The following is an 11,780-nucleotide window of genomic DNA, read 5'->3' as shown; positions in this document are numbered from 1 at the left end:
CACCCTAAGCAGGGTGGATTTCCTGACATAAAGGGGGTGATTTGGTTTAGGATTGCATTGCATTTGCAGCTGTTCCACAGAAAAAATCAGCATGTTTTATAGTAAAGAGTCCAGTAGCACTTTTAAGACTAACCAACTTTACTGTAGCATAAGCTTTTGAGAACCACAGTTCTCTTCATCAGAATCATATGATGAAAGAACTGTGGTTCTCGAAAGCTTATGCTACAGTAAAGTTGGTTAGTCTTAAAGGTGCTACTGGACTCTTTACTATTTTGCTACTACAGACTAACACAAGCAACAAAGGGAGATCCGCCGGTATGTAGAGTACGCTAGCAAACACCAAACCAGGGATACAATACACAACAATTACTGTATGATAGTATATATTATTTATATAGTGCAAAGTGCAAAGTGCAAAATAACATACAGTCAAGTGATAAATACAATAAATGAATATGATCATAAATCCAAGGTCTGTCTGTCCATTTTCTATACGTTAAATAAGCTACACTGAGCCAATCAATATCCAAAGAGTGGAGTACTGGAGGTGCATGTGCAGGTAGGTGGTCAACAGTCCAAGATGGAAATACAGATGCCAAGGGGCATATAGCCGACGGGCTTGTGCTTGCAAATTTCCAGTTCCCGTTTCGTAAGATCACTTCTTCCTGGGCAAATTTATGAAGGACCACTATACACCACCACTCCTACTCCCATAGTACTCTACTGAGCAATGTGGAAAACAGACTGTGGGAGTAGGAGCATTGGTGTATAGTGGTCCTTCATAAATTTGCCCAGGAAGAAGTGATCTTACGAAACGGGAACTGGAAATTTGCAAGCACAAGCCCGTTGGCTATATGCCCCTTGGCATCTGTATTTCCATCTTGGACTGTTGACCACCTACCTGCACATGCACCTCCAGTACTCCACTCTTTGGACATTGATTGGCTCAGTGTAGCTTATTTAACGTATAGAAAATGGACAGACAGACCTTGGATTTATGATCATATTCATTTATTGTATTTATCACTTGACTGTATGTTATTTTGCACTTTGCACTTTGCACTATATAAATAATTTATATACTATCATACAGTAATTGTTGTGTATTGTAACTACAGACTAACACGGCTAACTCCTCTGGATCTATGAGCATATTTTATGTTTCACATGTGAAGTAGGTGGCACTGACAACTTTAGGCGGGCTTTTCTCTATGGTTATATTTTGAGCCCACATCAGTTCACCTGGTGCCTAGTTTGTTACATTTTCGCCACCAGATGAAAACATCTGGTGCATTTAACCTCCAAAGTTAAATGCATTTCTCCATACCCATGCTCTTCTCCCCAATGGGGATCCAAAGCAGCTTACATTATTTTCCTCTCCTCCATTTTTTCTTCCCCAACAACAATTCTATGGGGCAGACTAAGCTAAGAGTGGCACAACTTCCATGGCAGGATGGGGATTCAAAGCTGGGTAGTAGCCAAAGGGCAGCCTACTTCTTCCTCAAGGATGGCTAACATTTAATGCAGCTGTAGCAACCTTGTCTTTAAAAAGCTGTGATTGTAAGAATGTGTCCTTATCATCCCAGCATTTTTTGTCTGGAAGATTCATTGTGGACACTGGAGATTACATCCATCAAGTCTGTAACAATGACAACTATTTCAGCTTTCTTTTGCTAGGGGTCTACAAAAACAGATATATGGTTCTAATTCAGTAGCTTTGCTCAAACTGGCAATCACAGTGACAGGAGATGTAATTCTTCTATGTAATGTTTAATGACTTTTGCTGAAACTTTCCCTCTTAGTTTGCAGTAAAGGGGCCAGTAGCAGCTAAGTTAGAATTCAGTGAAGCTCAAGCTCTGGGGCTAAGTGTGCTCCTTCAGATAAAGTGTGGTCTGTTTAAGACATAATATCAAATTTGGTCATATGCAGCTGTTAGGTTTAAAGTAGCTTGGTCTGCTGTCCAGAAGAGTTGAAGGTGCATTGGCAAGAAATGGGAATGGGAACAGGGCTTTTTCCTTAGTTACTCTTGTGTAACCAAGACTAGATCAGAGTCTTAGTTTGACTATTACAAAGTCAAAATCAGTTCAGGGTTGAACTAACATATTAATAATCAAAAAGTTTTTTTCAGAACTATTTACACTCAGTTTTCTCTGGGTTCGCCTGATTGTTCATAAAACATTTGTTTGTTTGATTGATAAATAGCCCGTGTCTTTACTTTTAAAAGTATTCAGACTTGTAGGGCAATCAGCATCTTTTTATTTTGATCAAGAACAGAAGAAGAGCCCTTGCTGGATCAGATCAGTGGTCTATCTAGTCCACCATACTGTTTCACAAAGTGGCCATCCAGTTGCCAACAACTGAGGCCAAGGCCTTCTGTTGATGTCGCCTCTTGGCACTGGGTTTCAGAGGTTTACTGCCTCTGAATGTAGAGGTTCCCTGTACTAGCCATTGATAGTCCTATCTAGAGATGGGCACGAACCTAAATATGACCCAAAAAACCCCATGAACCAGGCCGGTTTGGGGTTCGCGAACCAGGGTTCGTGGAAGCTCCTTTTCACGGAACTTCCACGAACTGTATACTGGTTTGTTGGGTTGTATTTACAGGGGCAGTTTAAATGGCCATTTCCCCAGGGAAATGGCCATTTAAACTGCCCCTTTAAGGGACTTCCAAGGGCAGGTCCCTTTAAACTATCAGCTGGCAGGTGGCAGGGGGACTCCCCCCTGCTGCCTGCCAGCTGATAGTTTAAAGGGACCTGCCACAGCAGGTCCCTTTAAACTGCCCAAACCCCAGCCCCCCTATCCCCCCAGCCCCAGCCCCAGCTCCCAGCACCACACTTACCTTCCCCTGCGGCGTGTCATCCTTCATCTCCTCCTGGGAGGGGTGGGAAGGCTGTTTTCAGCCTCTTCCACTGCCCTGGGACCTGCAGGGTGGTGGAAGAGGATGAAAACGGCCTCCCTCTCCCTCAAATGGCCACCACAGCAGCCATTTGAGGGGCAGGGAGGCCATTTTTGCCCTCTTCCCATTTTCACCTGAGGGGGCTGGGGTTTGGGCAGATTAAAGGGCCCTGCCACCGGCAGGTCCCTTTAAATTATCAGCTTGCAGGCGGTGAGGGGGGATCCCCCCTGCTGCTTGCCAGCTGATAGTTTAAAGGGACCTGCTTCTTGCAAGGCAGGAAAGGGCCCTTTAAACTGTTAAATGCCCCTTTCCCTGCCGCTGTTAAGGCTAGAAAGGGGCATTTAAACCCCATGAACCATGAACCATGATCCATGAACTGGTTCATAACTGGGCCAGTTTCGTGGTTTGTGGTTCGTGGTTCATGAAACCCATGAACCACGAACCTCCTGGTTTATTTTTTTTTTGTTCCATGCCCAACTCTAGTCCTATCCCCCATGCGTCTGTCTGCCTTTTAAAGCCATCTATGCTCGTGGCCATCACTACCTCCACTGGCAGTGAATTCCACAATTAAATTACTCGTTGAGTAAAGGAAGTGTTTCATTTTGCCCATCCAGTGCCTACTGGAGGTCAACTTCATTGGATGTTGCCATACATAAAAATACTTAAAATGTAAACTTTATTGTTTAGATTGTATAGTTTTAAGAAGTTCTATGAAGGACACACTACAATTCAACTCAGCATAACTTTAAAAAATATTAAAATCAGTACAAAAGAAATCCTCCCAACAAAAGAGCATTAAAATACCATGAGCTTAGAAAAATAAAATCTAGCACAGACAAACTGTATAAACATGACTACACTGAATCTGCATTAACTCTGGCAATTGAATTAAGGCACTTTGACAGTGTTGATGAAGATCTTGCACGTTTCCAGGTCAATATGGATAATCGTCAGTGGAAGTCAGAGAATTTGCATTGATGAGAGACTTTTTGTACATTGCATATCCTCCTTGAGCAAGCTGTATATTAGGAACAAAGAGACATAGAGCTGGAAGGGACCCGAAGGGTCTTCTAGTCCAGCCCCCTGCACAATGCAGGAAATTCACAGCTATCTCCCCCCTCACCTCCCCCAGTGACCCCTGCTGTATGCCCAGAGGAAGGCAAAAAACCTCCAGGATCCATGATCAATCTGGCCTGGAAAAAATTCCTTCCTGACCCCAAAGTAGTGATTGGCATTACCCTGGGCATATAAGAAAGGGCAACAAGAGCCTAGCACTGACTCATCCCATCATGCACTCCCTCTCTTGATTTGGGTACATTCATACTAGCTGTCAGATGACCATCGAGCCTCCTTTAAAATACCTCCAAGGAAGGAGAGCCCACCACCTCCCAATGAAGCCTGTTCCACTGAATAACAACAACAACAACAACAACACCTGGCTGATACTTAGGTCTCTGGTGGAAACTTGTATCAGCTCAGCAAGGCCAATCAATGATAACGTGATTTATTACTGATTGTGTTGTGTGAAATTTTAATAATAATAATAATAATAATAATATTTATATACCACACTTCAGGATGACTTAACAACCACTTTTCAAAGAACCACTCTAACGGTCATGAAGTTCTTCTGAATGTTTAACAAAAAGCTCTTTTGCTTTAATTTTAATCCATTGATTCTGGTACAACTCTCTGGGGCAAGAGAAAAGAACTCCGTTCCTTCCTCTATGTGACAGCCCTTCAAATACTTGAAGAGGGCTATCACATTGCTTGGGCAATGCCTGTAATTTCCATGCAGATATGGGTATTTTGACTAACTAATGGAAAAGAGCAAGAGTCCAGTAGCACCTATAACACTAGCAAAATTTGTGGTAGATTATTTGTGTCTCCGCTCACTTCTTCAGATACCAAGCTGTGACTCAGGAAAGCTCATACCCTGCCACAAATTTTGTTAGTTTTATAGGTGCTACTGGACTCTTGTTCTTTGCTATAAACAAACATGGCTGTCCATCTTGACTAATGAATGTACTCATAAACTCAGCCAAACTAACCTTTTCTCTTTGTGCCCGTTCTCCAACTGCCCCGAAATGGGCACAGTATTTTATCTGTTTTTTATAATTGATTTTAAGTTGTATTTTAATCAATGTTGTACCTCGCCCTGAGCCCGCTTGCGGGGAGGGTGGGTTAAAAATAAATGAATAAATAAATAACTTTTATTTGAAAGCTACGCATATTGACCAGGCAATGAATATGCAGATAATTTTAGCACTTTTTACACACTTTCATGCACATATGCACAGTGACATATCTGCACAAATCCTGTGCTATGTGCTGGTAGAATGAAGCATTAAATCCACCATTCATTCCTCTCTATACTTCCCCAGTGATAAAGAGAATGTGCAAAGACATTATGAAGCAGTTGTGATACAGATTGCTTCCACTAGATTAAGGAAAAATAATTTCTGCTCAAAACAGCATGGACACTTTCCATTAATATCATATCTCAAGTATATAACTTAGTTCGTTCTGTCTTGCAGGGAGGGGGCATCATACCCCTCATTGTCACCCATGCACCCTCTCTTTCTATCTCCCTCCACCCCTTCTCTTTCTCCTCATCCATCAAGAGACTTGTGTGGGGGATTCATTCTCCCATCCTCCTCATTGGTCTGGTGGCAGAGGGGTCTGGTGGTGAGGGAGACACAAAATCCCCTTCTTCCTTCCCCATCTACCCATCTCTATGGCCACAGCCTCAGTGACAGTTTCAGCCAGGGGTCATTTCATAGAAAAAGAGCTGCAGAAACTCATTAGCATAACTCATTAGCATATGCCATGCCCCTTGCCATCACCAGAAGTGTGTCATTGGCATAACTGATTTGCACATGCCACACCCCCTAACTTCACCTATCCTGGCTGTTTTGGACCCAATCCTGGCCATTCAGGGCCGAAATTGGACCCAAAATGGCAAAAAGGGGCTGAAAAGCGGCCCAAAATGGTCAGAATTGGGCCGCTGCTGAGTGGGAGAGTGATCCACCACCCACAAGAGGCCCGATCCTGGCCATTTTGGGACCAATCCTGGCTGTTTTAGGCCCAATCCTGGCCATTTTGGGCCCAATCCAGGCCAAAAGGGGCCCAAAATGGCCAAAAAGGGCCACCTGACATGTGACCTCTTTGGAGAACTACTGGAACTGCGTTCCTGCACGTTCCCCCTCAAATGAGCCCTGGTTTCAGCAGAAGGGAAGGTGATGGGGGAGAGGCAGAGTCTCTCTCTCTCTTCCTTACCAACTCACCTAGCTCCAGCACTGATGTCTCAGCAGCATTTTCAGCAGCAGTGGCTCCCCCTCCTTCTACCAACCTGTCTGCCTCCAGCATTGCCACGTGAATGATGGTTTCAGCAGCAGAGGGCAGGATGGGGGCAGTGGAGGCTTCCCCTTCCTCCTCACTAACAGAACTGCTTCCTGCACTACTGCCTCAGCGGCATTTTTGGCAACAAGTGAGGGGGCAGCAGCAGCTCCCTCTCTTCATCCCCTACCTGCCTCCAACATTGCCACCTGAATGTCCAAGGATGATACCTCAGCAGCAGGTGAGGAGAAGGAGGCTCCCAGGAGATAGCTGTCTGTGCAAGTGCAGACAACTGCTTTCTAATTTTAAGATTTTTTAAAAGCCCCTCTCTTTTCTAAGGGTTCGGATTTTTCTGCAAAATTGAGGGGATCCTCAATCTGTGAGGAAAATCTCCCTTCTGTCAACATGGCCCCAATAAATAAATAAATGTATCCACAGATTTGGGAATTATATATATATCCTCAATACATCTGCAGATCAGGGCCTTGTTTACTGAAGGGAGATATTTCTTCAAACTTGTTTCCACCTCACCCCCCCTTCCCAGGTCTGCAGAAAAATCTAAAACCTTCAAAAAGAAGATAGCTTTTTAAAAAAATCCTAAAAACAGGGAGTATTTCAAAAGTTGGGATATCCAGTCACTAGGAGCAAACTTAAGCCAATTTGCGCATGGGAAAGTTCCATTTTATTCAATAGAGCTTACCCGTAGGAAAGTGGTCTTAGAATTGTGGCCACCATCACTGATCTCGTGTGTAATGTGTAGTTTGATCTTGACAATGTTGGGGTTGTTTCTGGTTTGATGATTCCAGATTCAGTCCAGGAAGCTGGCAAATGTCTCTATGAGCTGCAATAAGCCCGTGATTCTGTGGCTGATATAGACAATTATTACTTTTCAGGATAATCATTTCGGACATTTCTTTGAGATAAATGGTTCCTCACATGAACTACACAGGTGTTTAGCTTGTAGCAGCAGACCACAGTGCAGTGTTCGTTTTCTTCTAGGAATTTGCCTCAAGCATTTGAATGTATTTTCTTCACTGAGCTTGTTTTGAGTATCTGTGTTTCCTCAGTATCCGTAACCTGATTCTGAACATGTACTTCAGCTGTGTGCAGTCAAGTTAGTGGAAACCACATCTCATAAAGCAATGCAAAATTTCAATATATATGTAATTCCATTCACTGACAATATTAACAGGTAGCAATAAGTCTGAGAGGAAAAAAATCTCACACAGGACAACTTCTATATAATTCATCCCAAATGGAAACTGAAATTAACACTGAAAAGCCACTCATTCAGAAACTCTCTGAAGCCTCATGTTCAGTGTGACATCATAGCAAGTGAGCCAATGAATGATGCAACCCAGTTTTGCTTCTTTCTTTTTTTAAATCCTGCTGCCATGACAACCTGTTGCTTGAAAGCAGCATCAAAAGACTGTAGAGGAGGAGGATGCTGTGCTAATGAGTTCTGTGTGGACAGATAAACACAACGTATGAAGTTTTTTTAAAGTGAGGGCTATTTTAAATGAATACTTGAGAGGAGAACAAGACAACTGCTGACAAAAGGAGTGAAGTCTTCGATTTAATTGTTTTATGGGGACCTAAGGCTAAATCCCTAAAAGGCTTTATATCCCCATGTTGTACTTTTGTGACACCAGAAAAGACTTGTGGTATAAACCTGGATATGTAGCTTTAATATCAACAGCAGAGAACATTCACTGATGTTGTCAGCAATAAATGGATGATGCATCTCTCTCAGGGATGTGGCCCTCCAATAATATACTTGGCATACTATTGCCAGGTATTACCAGCTTATCTTAACTGCTGGGTTGAAAATCCTGCAATGCAACTGATAGGGCTGGGGAAGCTTAAATAATCATAATATCTTTTCCTTTTACTTACAGGCATCTATTTATGAGATGAAAATGAAAAATGTCCTTATCTAAATAAATCGGGTATTGGACATTCGATTAGTTTTCCATGAGACAAATGCAGGATTCGTTTGGATTGTACTTCCTTTGTTATTTACTATCAGTTTGCAATTAGAGTTCCCATTAGTGCCTTAGAGAGTGATGGGAGATCTGCGGGGGGTGGAGGGTGGCAACCGAGCAGAGCAGAATATGGGGAGGATGTGGTGTCGGTTCTGGTGTTACTGGAACTGCCTGTTATTTGGATGGGGAATTAGCTTAGCAGACCAGAACTAAGTTTAGTGCAGATCTAGCCAAGGTCCCTTCTCCAGAAACTCACGTGATAAAGAGGCAGACTACAGATATTCAATTAATAACATGTATTTACTAATGGTGTGGCATATGCCTAAACTTACACACACATACAAGGTTACACACAAGAGCTAAGAAATACAGAGTAGGAAAATTAGAGACGGTTGCATGAGCAGGAACCCCACGATGACAAGGGCATACTTACAATCCTGAGGCAGGTCAGAGATATGGCAGCGACGTGGTCCAGTGCCAGCACCAGAACCACGGAGAGACAGCAAGGGGGCTGGGACAGGAATGGTGCGCGCCCTCTGGTTTGAGGGGCTAGCTTATATACTTTCAAAGTATTCAGGGGCGGGCGCCCTGTTCAGTGGTTCTCACGACTTAAATCAAAGGATTTGGGGCTATTGGAATAGTCTTGATTGGACACTGTTTGAAGTCTGATTGATATCATGACACCTTTTGGGAAAGGGGATGGGGGAAGGAAGGGGATCCGGGCAGTTTGCGCATTAACAGCGCTCATCCTGGTGCCATCAAGTCCGGAGTGCAAAGGTTGCTTTGATGTGCGCTTGTTGATTTCTCTGGCTGACCGGTGCTCAATCTCCATTCTGGATAGGTGTCAAGATATGCAGAGGAGAGCGGAGTTCTCTCGCTGTGTACGTGGTCAGCTCGCTTCTTCAAAATGGCTTCACAAAGCAGGCAGTTCTTCTAGGCCTCCTGGCTGCCTGGAGACATGGCTGCCGGTTGGGCACGGCAAAGGCTTACTAGCAGGCTGCCCGGTAGCGAGGGCAAGCTTGGCAACCAGCCTGTGGAAGGCTCCAGGTGGGGACTGACCAGGGGATGCCTAGTCAGGCTCGCTGAAGATCTTCCCTGGCTGGCACCTGACTGCTAGCAGCGTGGCTGGGGCCCAGGGTGAGGCAAGCTCTCATGGCAGGTGAGGAAGCAGTGTCTAAGACACAGTCCGTGATTGGTAGCAGGGTAGAACCACAAGGGAAAGTCCAAATATAAGCTTGAATAGGGCTGTGCCACACAAGGGTCCTGAAAGCAATTGTCCAGGAAACTGACACAGTCTGTTGCAGCATCAGATATGAAACTGACACGTGTATTAGAGGCACATGTGCAAGGCAATCTTTTAGTGTAGAACTCAGACACAGTTCGTGGCTGGCCTCAGGGCAGGGGGGGGCTGCTTGGTAACACTGGGTGATGCTCTGTGTTGCCAAACCTAGTCTCTATGTTCTTTACAAGGAGAAATTCCCCAAGTGTCACTATGCAGAGGCATCTTTTCCCCCACTCCTTAATTCCTTGGGGGTGGGAAACTGGGACTGGGGTGGGTAATTCCCCCTCCTGTGTGGGTGAATGGGAGGCCTATGCACAATCCTTTACATTTGACAAGAAGATAGATTTGAGATGAAAACAGTGTACCTTGGAAATATTGAGTCAGTAGATGAGTGTCAACTAAATATGGCTTGAATCCTAATGTGCTGTTCTTTTGATGCAGCAACAGCTCTTATGACAGAGTGGTTTTTCCATCTGTGAAGTAAGGGCAGGAGATTTTGCCAGTTCTCCCATTCTGTACACTCTCCCAGATTGTTCCCCACACTGTTTGTTTGGAGTCACTGACCCAGAGAAACACAATGTGTGTGGGGGGGGGGGCTACAATGGCTCTGAACTGGATAGTCTAGCCAAGCCTGATCTCATCAGATCTTGAAAGCTAAGCAGGGTTGGCCTTAGTTAGTAATTGGATGGGAGCCCTCCAAAGAAAGCCAGGGTTGCAGAGGCAGGCAATGGCAAACCACCTCGCTTAGTCTCTTGCCTTGAAAACCGCAGCAGGGGTTGCTATAAGTCAGCCATGTCTTAACAGCACTTTCCATTACTACCAAGGCTGCAGTGAAAGGAGGACTGCTCAGTCTCCTTAGGGCCCAGACCTACATTTTTTATTACAACAAACATTATCAAAGTTCTCAATCATATATCATTTTGTTAAACTGATACTGTCTTAAATGCTCACGTTCAGAAATATGTTTTAGTGACTCGCTAGATTCACTTTGATTTTAATGGTTTAAACACCTTTAATTTGCAAGGTCTATAATGAAAGACAGAACAGTACCACCTATTACATTAGATTCAATGATTTGGCACTTGTTCATGTGGTATCATAATGATGGAGGGGGGTGGATTAGAGCTCCTAAGTAGGGTTTATCCATCTCTGGGGAGGGGGGGGGCTCCTCCCAGAATTATAGCTTATGTCCAGACCAAATAGATTGGTACCCCTGGAGGAAATGGCATTTTTGGATGGCAGACTCTATGTTATTATATCCCTGTCGAGCTCCTTCTCCTCCTCAGCTTTTGCCTTCCCTAGGAACCACGCTCAGATTTCTAGGAACTTCCCAAGACAGAGATGCAAACCCTAATCCTGTTCCCATAAGAACCATACTTGGCGTTTTATGTTGCCTATATCTTTTTTTTAAACCCAAAATGTACCCCATACGCCTCAAGTATTTAGTGCTCATAGGTCTTCAGATGGCTATAGGCACAACCCAACATTTGAGTTCTAAGTGATTTCACTGAAAGAAAACGGGAAACTGCACATTTAATTCTTACATTGAAATTAACGGGATATGAAGAGTATTTAAGTTTTGGCTGGAAAATATTCTATGTATACTGGTCATTACGAGGATAAAATGGTCATTTTCATAGAGGCAATCAGACATTACATCTGAATGTAGAAGGTGCTGAGCACAAAATTTAATTAATCTCAGGTTGAAATTTACTATTCCCCCCCCCCTTGAGCAGGCCCATAAGTCGTCCAAAGGGAAGGAGGCATTTCTTTTCCTTGCAATCGTTAGTGAAGATGTAGACTCAAGAAATTCTTGATTGCCAGCAAAGTGTACTAGAATAGTACACTTAGGAATACAAATGTCTTCTCTGAAGGATGTAAACATTATCCATAGTCACCTCTTACTATTCCCACAGTGCACCACAAAGTTTACACTATGATAAGTAAAGAGAGTGAAATGCGTATATTTCCATATACTTTCTATAGAATAACTCAGGTAGGTACACTTCCGCTGGAAAAATATCTATAACCTGCTTTTGAATAAATGATCCCATACTGCACTGAAAACTCCTGTCGTCTTGCTTCAGTGTCTCTGGAAAACTAGAATTCTCCTCTTCTCATAAAATAACAGGAAAAATAAATTATTAAGAGGAAAGACATAGTTTTTAAAAAAGCTTTGATTTGGTACAAATGCAGCCTCAGCCTAAGAGACCTGTTAACCTATGTCAAGGAACACTCTGATCTTCAGGAAATTGGGTTGGATCCTACAAATGTCTTC

Source organism: Eublepharis macularius, chromosome 6 (assembly GCF_028583425.1).
Source record: "Eublepharis macularius isolate TG4126 chromosome 6, MPM_Emac_v1.0, whole genome shotgun sequence".
Classification (NCBI taxonomy): domain Eukaryota; kingdom Metazoa; phylum Chordata; class Lepidosauria; order Squamata; family Eublepharidae; genus Eublepharis; species Eublepharis macularius.
This window is presented reverse-complemented; position numbering follows the sequence as displayed.